This window comes from Ricinus communis, chromosome 6 (genome assembly GCF_019578655.1).
Source record: "Ricinus communis isolate WT05 ecotype wild-type chromosome 6, ASM1957865v1, whole genome shotgun sequence".
Lineage (NCBI taxonomy): Eukaryota > Viridiplantae > Streptophyta > Magnoliopsida > Malpighiales > Euphorbiaceae > Ricinus > Ricinus communis.
Window position 1 is genome coordinate 4,996,043 of NC_063261.1, and position 9,966 is coordinate 5,006,008.

At 37.2% G+C, this 9,966-nt stretch overlaps 1 non-coding gene across 1 annotated transcript; it reads left to right on the forward strand.

Annotated features, from left to right (window-relative positions):
- The first annotated feature begins 8,652 nt into the window (after positions 1 to 8,652).
- Positions 8,653 to 8,759, forward strand: LOC112534019. The gene has a single exon (XR_003078349.1). It is a non-coding gene; the product is annotated as a small nucleolar RNA R71 (small nucleolar RNA).
- Positions 8,760 to 9,966: the final 1,207 nt, after the last annotated feature.

Genomic DNA, 9,966 nt, shown 5'->3' on the forward strand with positions numbered 1-9,966 from the left:
TCAGAGATTAAATCGATCATCAGAAGAAGAATTAGGCCAAAAAGGTTTTCTGAGCTGGAACCAAGGGAAAAGGAGACTTGGATCAAGGTTTCAATCGGATTCTCTTCAAATATTGAAGATTGGGCGAGGTTCTTGATTGGTTTTCAAATCGAGCAAGAGGAACAAGAATTGATTCAATTCGAGCAAGAGGAATTAGGGTTGTTTACTCTCATCCAAGGGTGTAATCGGGTTTTCTCTACCTTTACTCATTGTTGTAATTGAATTCTTGTGGGTTTTGATAATAAAAATGTTTAGCTAGATTGATTAAATCCATTGGGATTTCTTTACTATGTTGGCTTAGTATTATATTGTTGGATTGTTTGGGTTAGTTTTGTATTCTTCTAGCTTTCAGTATTAATAAGATAATGCATTATTCATGAGACGTTATGAATTGTGTGTTTAGATTGCTTTGTGTGATTGAGAAGTCCATTTGGCAATTGGAATTTTGAATAGTAAGAACTAGTTAATAATCGCTTAGAGATAAGGATAATTAACTAGCCGGATTAAAAATTAACAAAGCTTAATAGAGGCGGATTAAAGCTTAATGCTAATTTAAGAATCAATCGTTAGGAAGAGATTCCAACTTTAGGTTATTAGGTTTAGGAATTCGGTTATCTCGAGAGAGAAACCGAATTCGGTTAAGAATTCATCCACGGGTAGCATAATTAGACTCACCAATCCCTTATCTTTTGTTTGATTGCCAACTAGTTTAGGTTCCCTTTGGGTTTGCTTTCTTGTCTTGGTTATTTTAGTTATCAATTACTCCTGCATCTCCCTTAGAATTTAGCTTGTAGCTATTAGTTAGTTTAGAAATTATTCATCACTCATTTTAGGTTAATATAACAAAGAACAAAGGGGTAACTCTGGGCTTTCACTTTCCCGAGGAATACGACCTTGATACTCGCCATTAGTGCTAGACTGCATCGATAGGTACACTGCCTTAGATTGTAGCTAACACAAATAACACACATCACGTTTTTGGCACCGCTGCCAGGGAATGTTTGAAAACTAGACTGAAATTTGCTATTTGTTAATTTAGCCATTTATTTTATTTTATTTATTATTTTTATTATTATTTATTTTCTTTTATTTATACATATTTATTTAGTTAATTTTATGATTCGGGTAGTGGATGATAAGGAGGTTCAATGCTAAACTCTTTGTATGACACGTTGGAAATGGGATTAGGAACCAAGAGAGTGCTAAAAATTGGGATACTCGTGCATCTTTAGAAGCTCAAGTGGAATCGTTTTGCAGGGCTACCGATCAACTCTCCACTCCTATCCTTTCATCTCAAGTTTTTTATGAATTTTGTTGTGGTTTACATTTGAGTAATGATTGTCCATTATATAGTGATGTTGCTCATTGGTCTTATAACTATGAACAGGTGAATTATACGGGAAGTTGGCCAAATGACTCGTATGGAAGCACCTACAATCAAGAATGGAGCACTCATTCACCCTTTGGATGGAGCTTAGATGGCCAAGAACCACCAGAATTTCAGGAGCCTAATCTTGCACCATCAACTCAAGGTGAAGAGTTAGTGTCAGAGGAGCTGATGACGAGGTTTATTGCAAGTCTTGAGGATAGATTCCAACAAACAGAGAGGACACTTGAAGATCAACAAGCCTCGATTAACAACATAGAGCATCAAGTAGGCTTAATCTTCAAGTTACTAGCTGAAGAGCAATTGGGAACTCCATCAAATTCTACTGAATCCGAGGAACACTTGAGCGCAGTCACTTTGCGTTCAGGTGAGAATTTTTTCGGTTTATCTATTATGTTTGACGATAATGCTTCTATGCATGACGACTCTTTGAACATGGAGATAGAACTAGAAAAGGAAGAGGCAAACATGATCTCTCTGAAAGACTACCAACAGGAACGTACAGTTGATGATGTTGAGTTACAGTTAGAGGAATTTTTGGTGGATTTTCCACAAGTCCCTTCGATGATGGAAGATGAGCATGAGTTATCCAATGTGGAAGTCTTGGAGGAGCTCGAGTTTCTTCTAGCAAGTGAACCAAGCCAAGGACTAGAGAAAACCATCGACGTTCCTGAAGAAATTGCCCAACCGTCGATCCTTCCAATTGGTAAAACTTCAGCTTTCAAATTGGAAGAGCCCCTAGAGCATCATGACTACGTGCAATTATACGAGGAGCGAGTCTTGCCCATCATACTGGCAGCTTGCTTGATAGTCGGGAAGAGGAAATTGACGATTATCCCTCTAAGCGGATACTTGAAGCCATTTGCTTGGAAGAAGGATGGATGGTCGTCTATCACGCCCGTTTGCTTTTCACCATGAGTCCAGCTAAGAAGACTCATCACATAAAAAAGAAGCGCTTTTGGGAGGCACCCCAATTTTTATCTTTAATCTCTAATATTTTAACCTTTTGTTTTGAAACATTTTATTATTTTTAATTGTCATATTTTATTTAATTTTTTTTCAGTTTCAATTTTAAGTATTTATTTTATTTTTTGCAGCCACTCCTCCACCACAGACCAGCCAACGCCCTGATGTACCTGCCGATGCACCTCTTTTCACTCTAGAGCCATAGTCAGGGCAGTATTAGTTTCTTTTTCCTTTTTCATTTCTTATATTTTGTACACTAGGGACAGTGTGTCCTTCAAGTGTGGGGTGGGTGATATTTATCCCATCTCAGTTATTTGTTTATTCTTTGTGCAATTTTTTGTAAAATTTTGAAAATTTTTCACTTTGTTTCAATGCTCTTACTGTTGACTTGCTTTTGAAATCCTGTTTATGTCCATGTGATATGGTAAAACCGATAGTGTTGAGTCTTGCGGAAGAATGTAAGATAATTAGTTTGAGTTTTGGACTAAGTTGCTTTGGTTTCTCTAATTTTGTTTTGATGATTTTTGTTTGGAACCTACTCAAAATCACACTTGTGAGAAATTGAGCCTAAATTGTAAGCATACACTTTATATGCTTGTATTTATTTCTTGTTGAGAGTGCCAATTACTGTCTTTACTTTTAGAACTTGCTCGGTAATGCTTATGAGGGCCACAAGAAGAGTTTAACACTTTGGAATGATAGAGGCACTTAGGTTTTTCATTCTAGCCAAATAGCCTTCATTCGTTTATTGATTCTGTAGATAACCCCCTCTTTCACCATTTTCTATCATATTTCATTGCCACTTATTTTTATTCTGCTTTGGGTTATGATTCTGCACATGAGTTGTTTTTATTAGGAATTTTTGTCTTGGAAATAGTATGGAATCTTATAGCAGCTTTCTTCAATCCAAAAAAAATTCACTCTATTATGTGAATGTTCTTCCCTTATGAAAAGAAAAAGAAAAAAGAAATAAAAGAATAAGAGGGAAAGGTGATGAAAAGAAAGAAAGTAAGTGAGCTAAATATTTTGACTTAATTCCTATTTCCCACCTTAGACTACTGTCCATTGTTTACCCCTTGTGATCATTGTGACTTGTGTGCAGGTCATGTATTTCATTGCAGAACACCATAGGTTCAACTCTTACCAAATTTACCTACCCCTACCTAATCCCCATTACAACCCTTATAAAGACCTCTTGACATGGTTGTTGACTCTTCATAAGTGGTAGGAGTAGGATTTAAGAGCAAGAATATAGTAAGTAAGGTAGTAGTTGATGCATTAAGCGATTAAATACTCTTTAAACACTTTGAGTGATTTAGAGGGAATCTGGTGAGGAGTTGGTTCTGAATAATTTTGTTGAGACAGTATTTTGCGAATTATTGGCATCTTGGTTGTGATACTTGAATTGATTGCTTCGTTTCTTTTTATTTGACTTACGCTTGTTAAGGATATATGCAGGAGCTCTCTAGCTTGTCTGTCAGTTTAAGTGTTGTTCCTTAGTGGTTTATTTTCCTTATTTTACTTTTGATTTCTTGAGGACAAGCAATGAGCTAAGTGTGGGGTTATTTGATGTGTGTAAAATACACACATCTAAATGGGGTTTTTAAGATTGATTTTATGGACATTTGGATGTGAATTGGTCCCAACACTCACCCTATGCGTCTGTTTGTGTGCATTAGGTCCAAAAGAAGTCAAAGGATGATAAAGGGAAGAATTTTAGTATAATTGGACACCGAAGCTGCTGAAACAAGCTAAGTACGAGCATGAGGAAGCTGAACATGGCCATGTTGGTTTCAACACTGGCCGTGTTCCCAACACGGGCACCAACACGGCCGTGTTGGATGTCATCAAACATAAAAGAAAAATAAGTTCTTAGGGAGCACAGCCACAGAGAGTAACACGACCAGGAACACCAAACCGTGTTCCCAACACGGCCAGGAATATGCCCGTGTTGGCGGCGACAAGGGGAATTAATTAAAAGAACGAAGAGAGGAAAGAAAGAGAGGAGAGCGGGGGAGAACGTCCCGAACCCTAATATTTCTCTTTCTAAGGGTTTTCTGAGCTGGAACCAAGGGAAAAGGAGACTTGGATCAAGGTTTCAATCGGATTCCCTTCAAAGATCGAAGATTGGGCGAGGTTCGTTGATTGGTTTTCAAATCGAGCAAGAGGTACAAGAATCGATTCAATTCGAGCAAGAGGAATTGGGGCTGTTTACTCTCATCCAAGGGTGTAATCGGGTTTTCTCTACCTTTACTCATTGTTGTAATTGAATTCTTGTGGGTTTTAATAATGAATATGTTTAGCTAGATTGATTAAATCCATTGAGATTTCTTTACTATGTTGGCTTAGTATTATATTGTTGGATTGTTTGGGTTAGTTTTGTATTCTTCTTACTTTCAGTATTAATAAGAGAATGCATTATTCATGAGACGTTGTGAATTGTGTGTTTAGATTGCTTTGTGTGATTGAGAAGTCCATTTGGCAATTGGAATTTTGAATAGCAAGAACTGGTTAATAATCGCTTAGAGATAAGGATAATTAACTAGCCGGATTAAAAATTAACAAAGCTTAATAGAGGCAGATTAAAGCTTAATGCTAATTTAAGAATCAATCGTTAGGAAGAGATTCCAACTTTAGGTTATTAGGTTTAGGAATTCGGTTATCTCGAGAGAGAAATCAAATTCGGTTAAGAATTCATCCACTGGTAGCATAATTAGACTCACCAATCCCTTATCTTTTGTTTGATTACCAACTAGTTTAGGTTCCCTTTGGGTTTGCTTTCTTGTCTTGGTTATTTTAGTTATCAATTACTCCTGCATCTCCCTTAGAATTTAGCTTGTAGCTATTAGTTAGTTTAGAAATTATTCATCACTCATTTTAGGTTAATATAACAAAGAACAAAGGAGTAACTCTGGGCTTTTACTTTCCCGAGGAATACGACCTTGATACTCGCCATTAGTGCTAGACTGCATCGATAGGTACACTGCCTTAGATTGTAGCTAATACAATTAGCACACATCAGTATTAGTCATTAACAAAAGCACATAAACAAAGCATACATTGCAGATAAATAATTCAAACACCATTGAAATTTAGCCAAAATTTTGACAGCATAACGAATGAACATGCAAAATTACATAATAAGAATTAAATAACTAAATTATACCTCAACCAACACAGAAATTAAAACTTAAAAATTTTAAAATAATAAACTAAAAATAAAATTAAATAAATAAAATAAAAATAAGATAAAATAAAAGACAAAATAATAAAATAAAATAAATAAGATAAAATAATAAAATAAAATAAAATTCAAAGAACATTAAGCAAAATAACATTAAATAGATAAGAAGAGAAAAGAAAGGAAGGAAAAATAATAAAAATAAAAATAATAATAGTAAAACTAAATAATAAAAGAATAACAACTAACTATTAATAATGAAAATAAATTAGGAAATAAATAAGAAAACTTACTTGGTTGATAGCAAAACGCGAGAAAATTGCACAAAAATTGAAAATTTGTAGAGAATACCCAAGAGAATAGAAAAGTCAGAAAGATTTTTGCTTTGAAACGGTCGTGATATGCCAAACACTCGTGTTCTTCTCCCTTTTTTTATAGCTGCTGCATCCAACACGCCCATGTTCTAGCCCGTGTGAGCGACACGGGCAGTGTCCAAGCCGTGCTCCCAACCAGACCGTGTTCTCAACTACCTTAAAATCAACACGGTTATGACACGGGCTGTGTTGGTGTACACGGGCTGTGGTATAAACCGTATAACTCTCGAGAACCGTGTCACCATCCAACTTTTATACCCAAAACGCCCTAGGCAATAGGACACGTGCCCTGTAGAGTAGCATGAGCCATGTGACTCTCGGGAACTGTGTAACTTCGTTTTTCACATCCAAGATGCATTGGGAAGTTGGGCATGGGCCGTGTCTAAAATCGTGTTAGTCCCAACTTGAAGCCCAAAAATGTGCTTTTTCTCCCTTTTATGTACTAACACCTGTATAACTCAATAATCTTCACAACCAAGTAATTCTCAACCAAATCAACATAAAAATGAAAAGAGTTAAGTTCAACATCAACCAAAATGTAAAACAAGCTAAGTAGAAAATTGCAAAAGAAGAAAATAGTAAAATGCTTAAAAATGTAGAAATATAAAGGATAAGTTCAGGAATGCCTCCCGAGAATGCTTCTTTTGTTTCACGAGTCATTTAGCTAGACTCTTTGACCACTCCCTGCATGTGTGGGTTTGACATATGCTGTGGTCGAACTGCCAAGTTATGGATCCTTGGAATGTCAGCAATCCTCCAAGCAACCGCTTTTTGGTACTTCCTTAGAGAGGGCAATGTCCTTTCCCTCGCCTTGGGTGTTAAGTCAAAATATTGTGGGAGCTTTTTCAACTCAAGGATTGGTGGTTCCTCAAATGGTGGCCTCAACTTCTGCACACCTATCTTGTCAATCATAGCAAACTCGTCAGCATTATTGCTTGGCTCATTTGCTAACAGAAACTCAAGCTGCTCCAACACTTCCTTATTTGACAGCTCTTGCTCATCTCCCTTTGGCAAAATAACATGTAGAGAGTCTTCAACTAATACTTCTTGTAACTGTATCTCAATAGCATCATTAAATACATTAATAGCATACACAACATTATCATGATCTAAAGACTGTCTTATAGAATTATGCAAGTCAAAGGTGACAGCCTCATCTCCTACCCTAAGTTTTAACTTTCCATCACAAACATCTATTATTGCCCTAAATGTTGCAAGGAAAGGTCTACCTAGAATCAAGGGTACACTACTTTCACCATCCATGTCTAAGATCATAAAATCAACAAGAGATACAAATTTATTTACTTTTACAAGCACATTCTCTACAATACCCCTAGGATACTTAACAGACCTATCAGCTAACTGTATACTCATCCTAGTGGGTTTAATCTCTCCTAACCCCAACTTTGCAAACAGGCTGTACGACATTATATTAATGCTAGCCCTTAAATCAGCTAAAGCATCATCAATAGATAAGTTACTATAACACAAGGAATATTAAAACTTCTTAGATCATGTTGCTTTTTCGGTAACTTATTTTGAAAAATTACCGAACAATCCTCGTTTAGCGTCACATACGCCAAGTCCTCGAACTTCCTTTCTTTACTAAGAATCTTCTTTAAGAACTTCGCATACCTAGGAATCTACGAAATGGCTTCAACAAAAGATAAGTTTATATGCAGTTGTTTAAATATATCCAAAAATTTACCAAACTACTGCTCGACTTGTGCCTACTTCAACCTAGCAGGGTACAAATTCTTGGGCTGGTATTCCCTCAATGGAATCTCCTTTTTCTCTTCCTTCTCTGGTTCCTTCGCCTTGGTAGCTTCAACTTCCTTGCTTGAATCTACCTGCGCATCAGCATCGTTGTTAGAAATAGAGGAAGAACCAAGAACATACTTACCTGACCGCAACGTGATTGCATTCACATCCTTGGGTTGCACTCTAAAGTGCTAGGTAGAGTCCATGGCTGTCTCTCAACCAACATCCTAGAAATCTAGCCTATTTGAATCTCTAAGTTCTATATGGAGACCTACTGATTTCTAAAAGTTGTGTCCGTATGCTGAAACCTGTTCTTTGCAATGGACACGAATTTCATCATCAACTCCTCTAAATTTGATTTCTTATCTTGGTTCTGAGGTAGTTGAGGGAGAACAGTCTGCTATTGGGGTTTCTGCTGGTGCAACCACTAAAATCCTGGTGGACCTTGGGTATTGTTATTTCGCCACCTGAAGTTGGGATGGTTTCTCCATCCTCGGTTGTATATGTTGTTGTACGGGTTATTCTGTTGCCTGTGCGCATTTCCCATATAATCAACCTGTTCATGATCAGCATAAGAAGAAGATGAAGAAGAAGCAAACATACCTCCCACATTACAGTTTGCACTGTAGTGCAGGCCACCACAAAACTCGCAGCCAAGCTGTGCTGTATGGATTCGCATCTGGAGCTGGTCGATCTTCTTGGCCAAAAGCTCCACTTGAGCTGCCAAGGTTGATGTAGAATCTACCTAGTTCCCAACTCCTTGCCGTCCTAGCCTACTCTTAGAAGACTGCCACTGATATGTGTTCATGGCCATCTCCTCAATTAAGTCTTGGGCCTACTCTAGCATCTTACTATTGATGGCCCCACCTACAATTGCATCTACCATCTGCCTCGTGGCTGAGTTCAAGCCACTGTAAAAAGTCTGCACCTGCATCCATAATGGCAAACCGTGGTGTAGGCAACATCTCAGCAAGTCCTTGTACCTCTCCCACACATCATACATGCTCTCATCATCAAACTGCATAAAAGAAGAAATATCATTACGCATTTTTATAGTCTTAGCAAGAGGAAAGTACTTATAAAAAAATTTCTCAGCCAAAGAACTCTAGGTGGTGATGGTGTTGGCTGGTAGGGACTGTAGCCATCTTTTTACTCTATCCCTCAAGGAAAATGGAAACAGCCTAAGTCAAATGGCATCATCGGTAGTCCCATTTATCTTGAAGGTATCACAAATCTCCAAGAAATTTGTGATGTGGGCATTAGGATCTTCACTGGGAAAGTCCCTAAACTATACACTCTGCTGCACCATTTGAATGACATTTGGCTTAATTTCAAAGTTATTCGCTGCAACAGCTGGCCTCACTATACTAGTGTGCGTCCTTTCCAGGGAAGGTCTAGCAAACTCGTACATTGTCCTGTTTGCTTCAGTGACGTTATTGGTGCAGTCTCCCATATTTATTAGTGTATGGACAGGAGTCTCAATCTACTCCTCCTCCTCCATGTCTAATCGCTTCTCAATTGCCTGAGGGATCGCTCTGGTTTGGGTAGAGGGTCTGCTAGTGCAGGATTAGAACTCCTACTCATAAACTATCTGAAATCAACAAGGCAGCAATAAACCGAAAAAATAAATGAATGACTAAATGAATAAAAGTAAATGACAAAAATAGAAAAGAAAAATGACTAAAATAACAAATAGCAAATTTCACTTTAGTTTTCAAACAGTTCCCCAGCAACGGCGCTAAAAACTTGATGCGATGCATATACAACTATAACTAAGGCAGTGAACCTATCGATGTAGCCTAGCACAACGACAAGTATTCAAATATGGTGTCCCTCAGGAAAGTGAAATCCTAGAGTTATTAATTCGTTCTTTGTTATCTAGCCTAAAATTAATGACGGATGGTTTCTAAATTTACTAATGACTAAAAGCTAAGTTCTAAATGGAATGCAAGAATGAATGAGTAAATAGAACAATTAAGACAAGAAAGCAAACCCAAAAGGGACCTAGACTAGTTGGCAATCAAACAAAAGATAACAGATTGTTGAGTTCGATTATGCTACTAGTGGACGGATTCTTAACTGAATTCAGTTTTCCTGTCGAGACAACCGAATTCCTAAAACCTAAGAACCTAAAGTTGGAATCTCTTCCTAACGATTGATTATTAAGTTAGCCTTAAGCTTTAATCCGCCTCTATTAAGCTTTGTTAATTCTTAATCTCGCAAATTAATTAACCTTATCTCTAAGTGAAAATTAACTT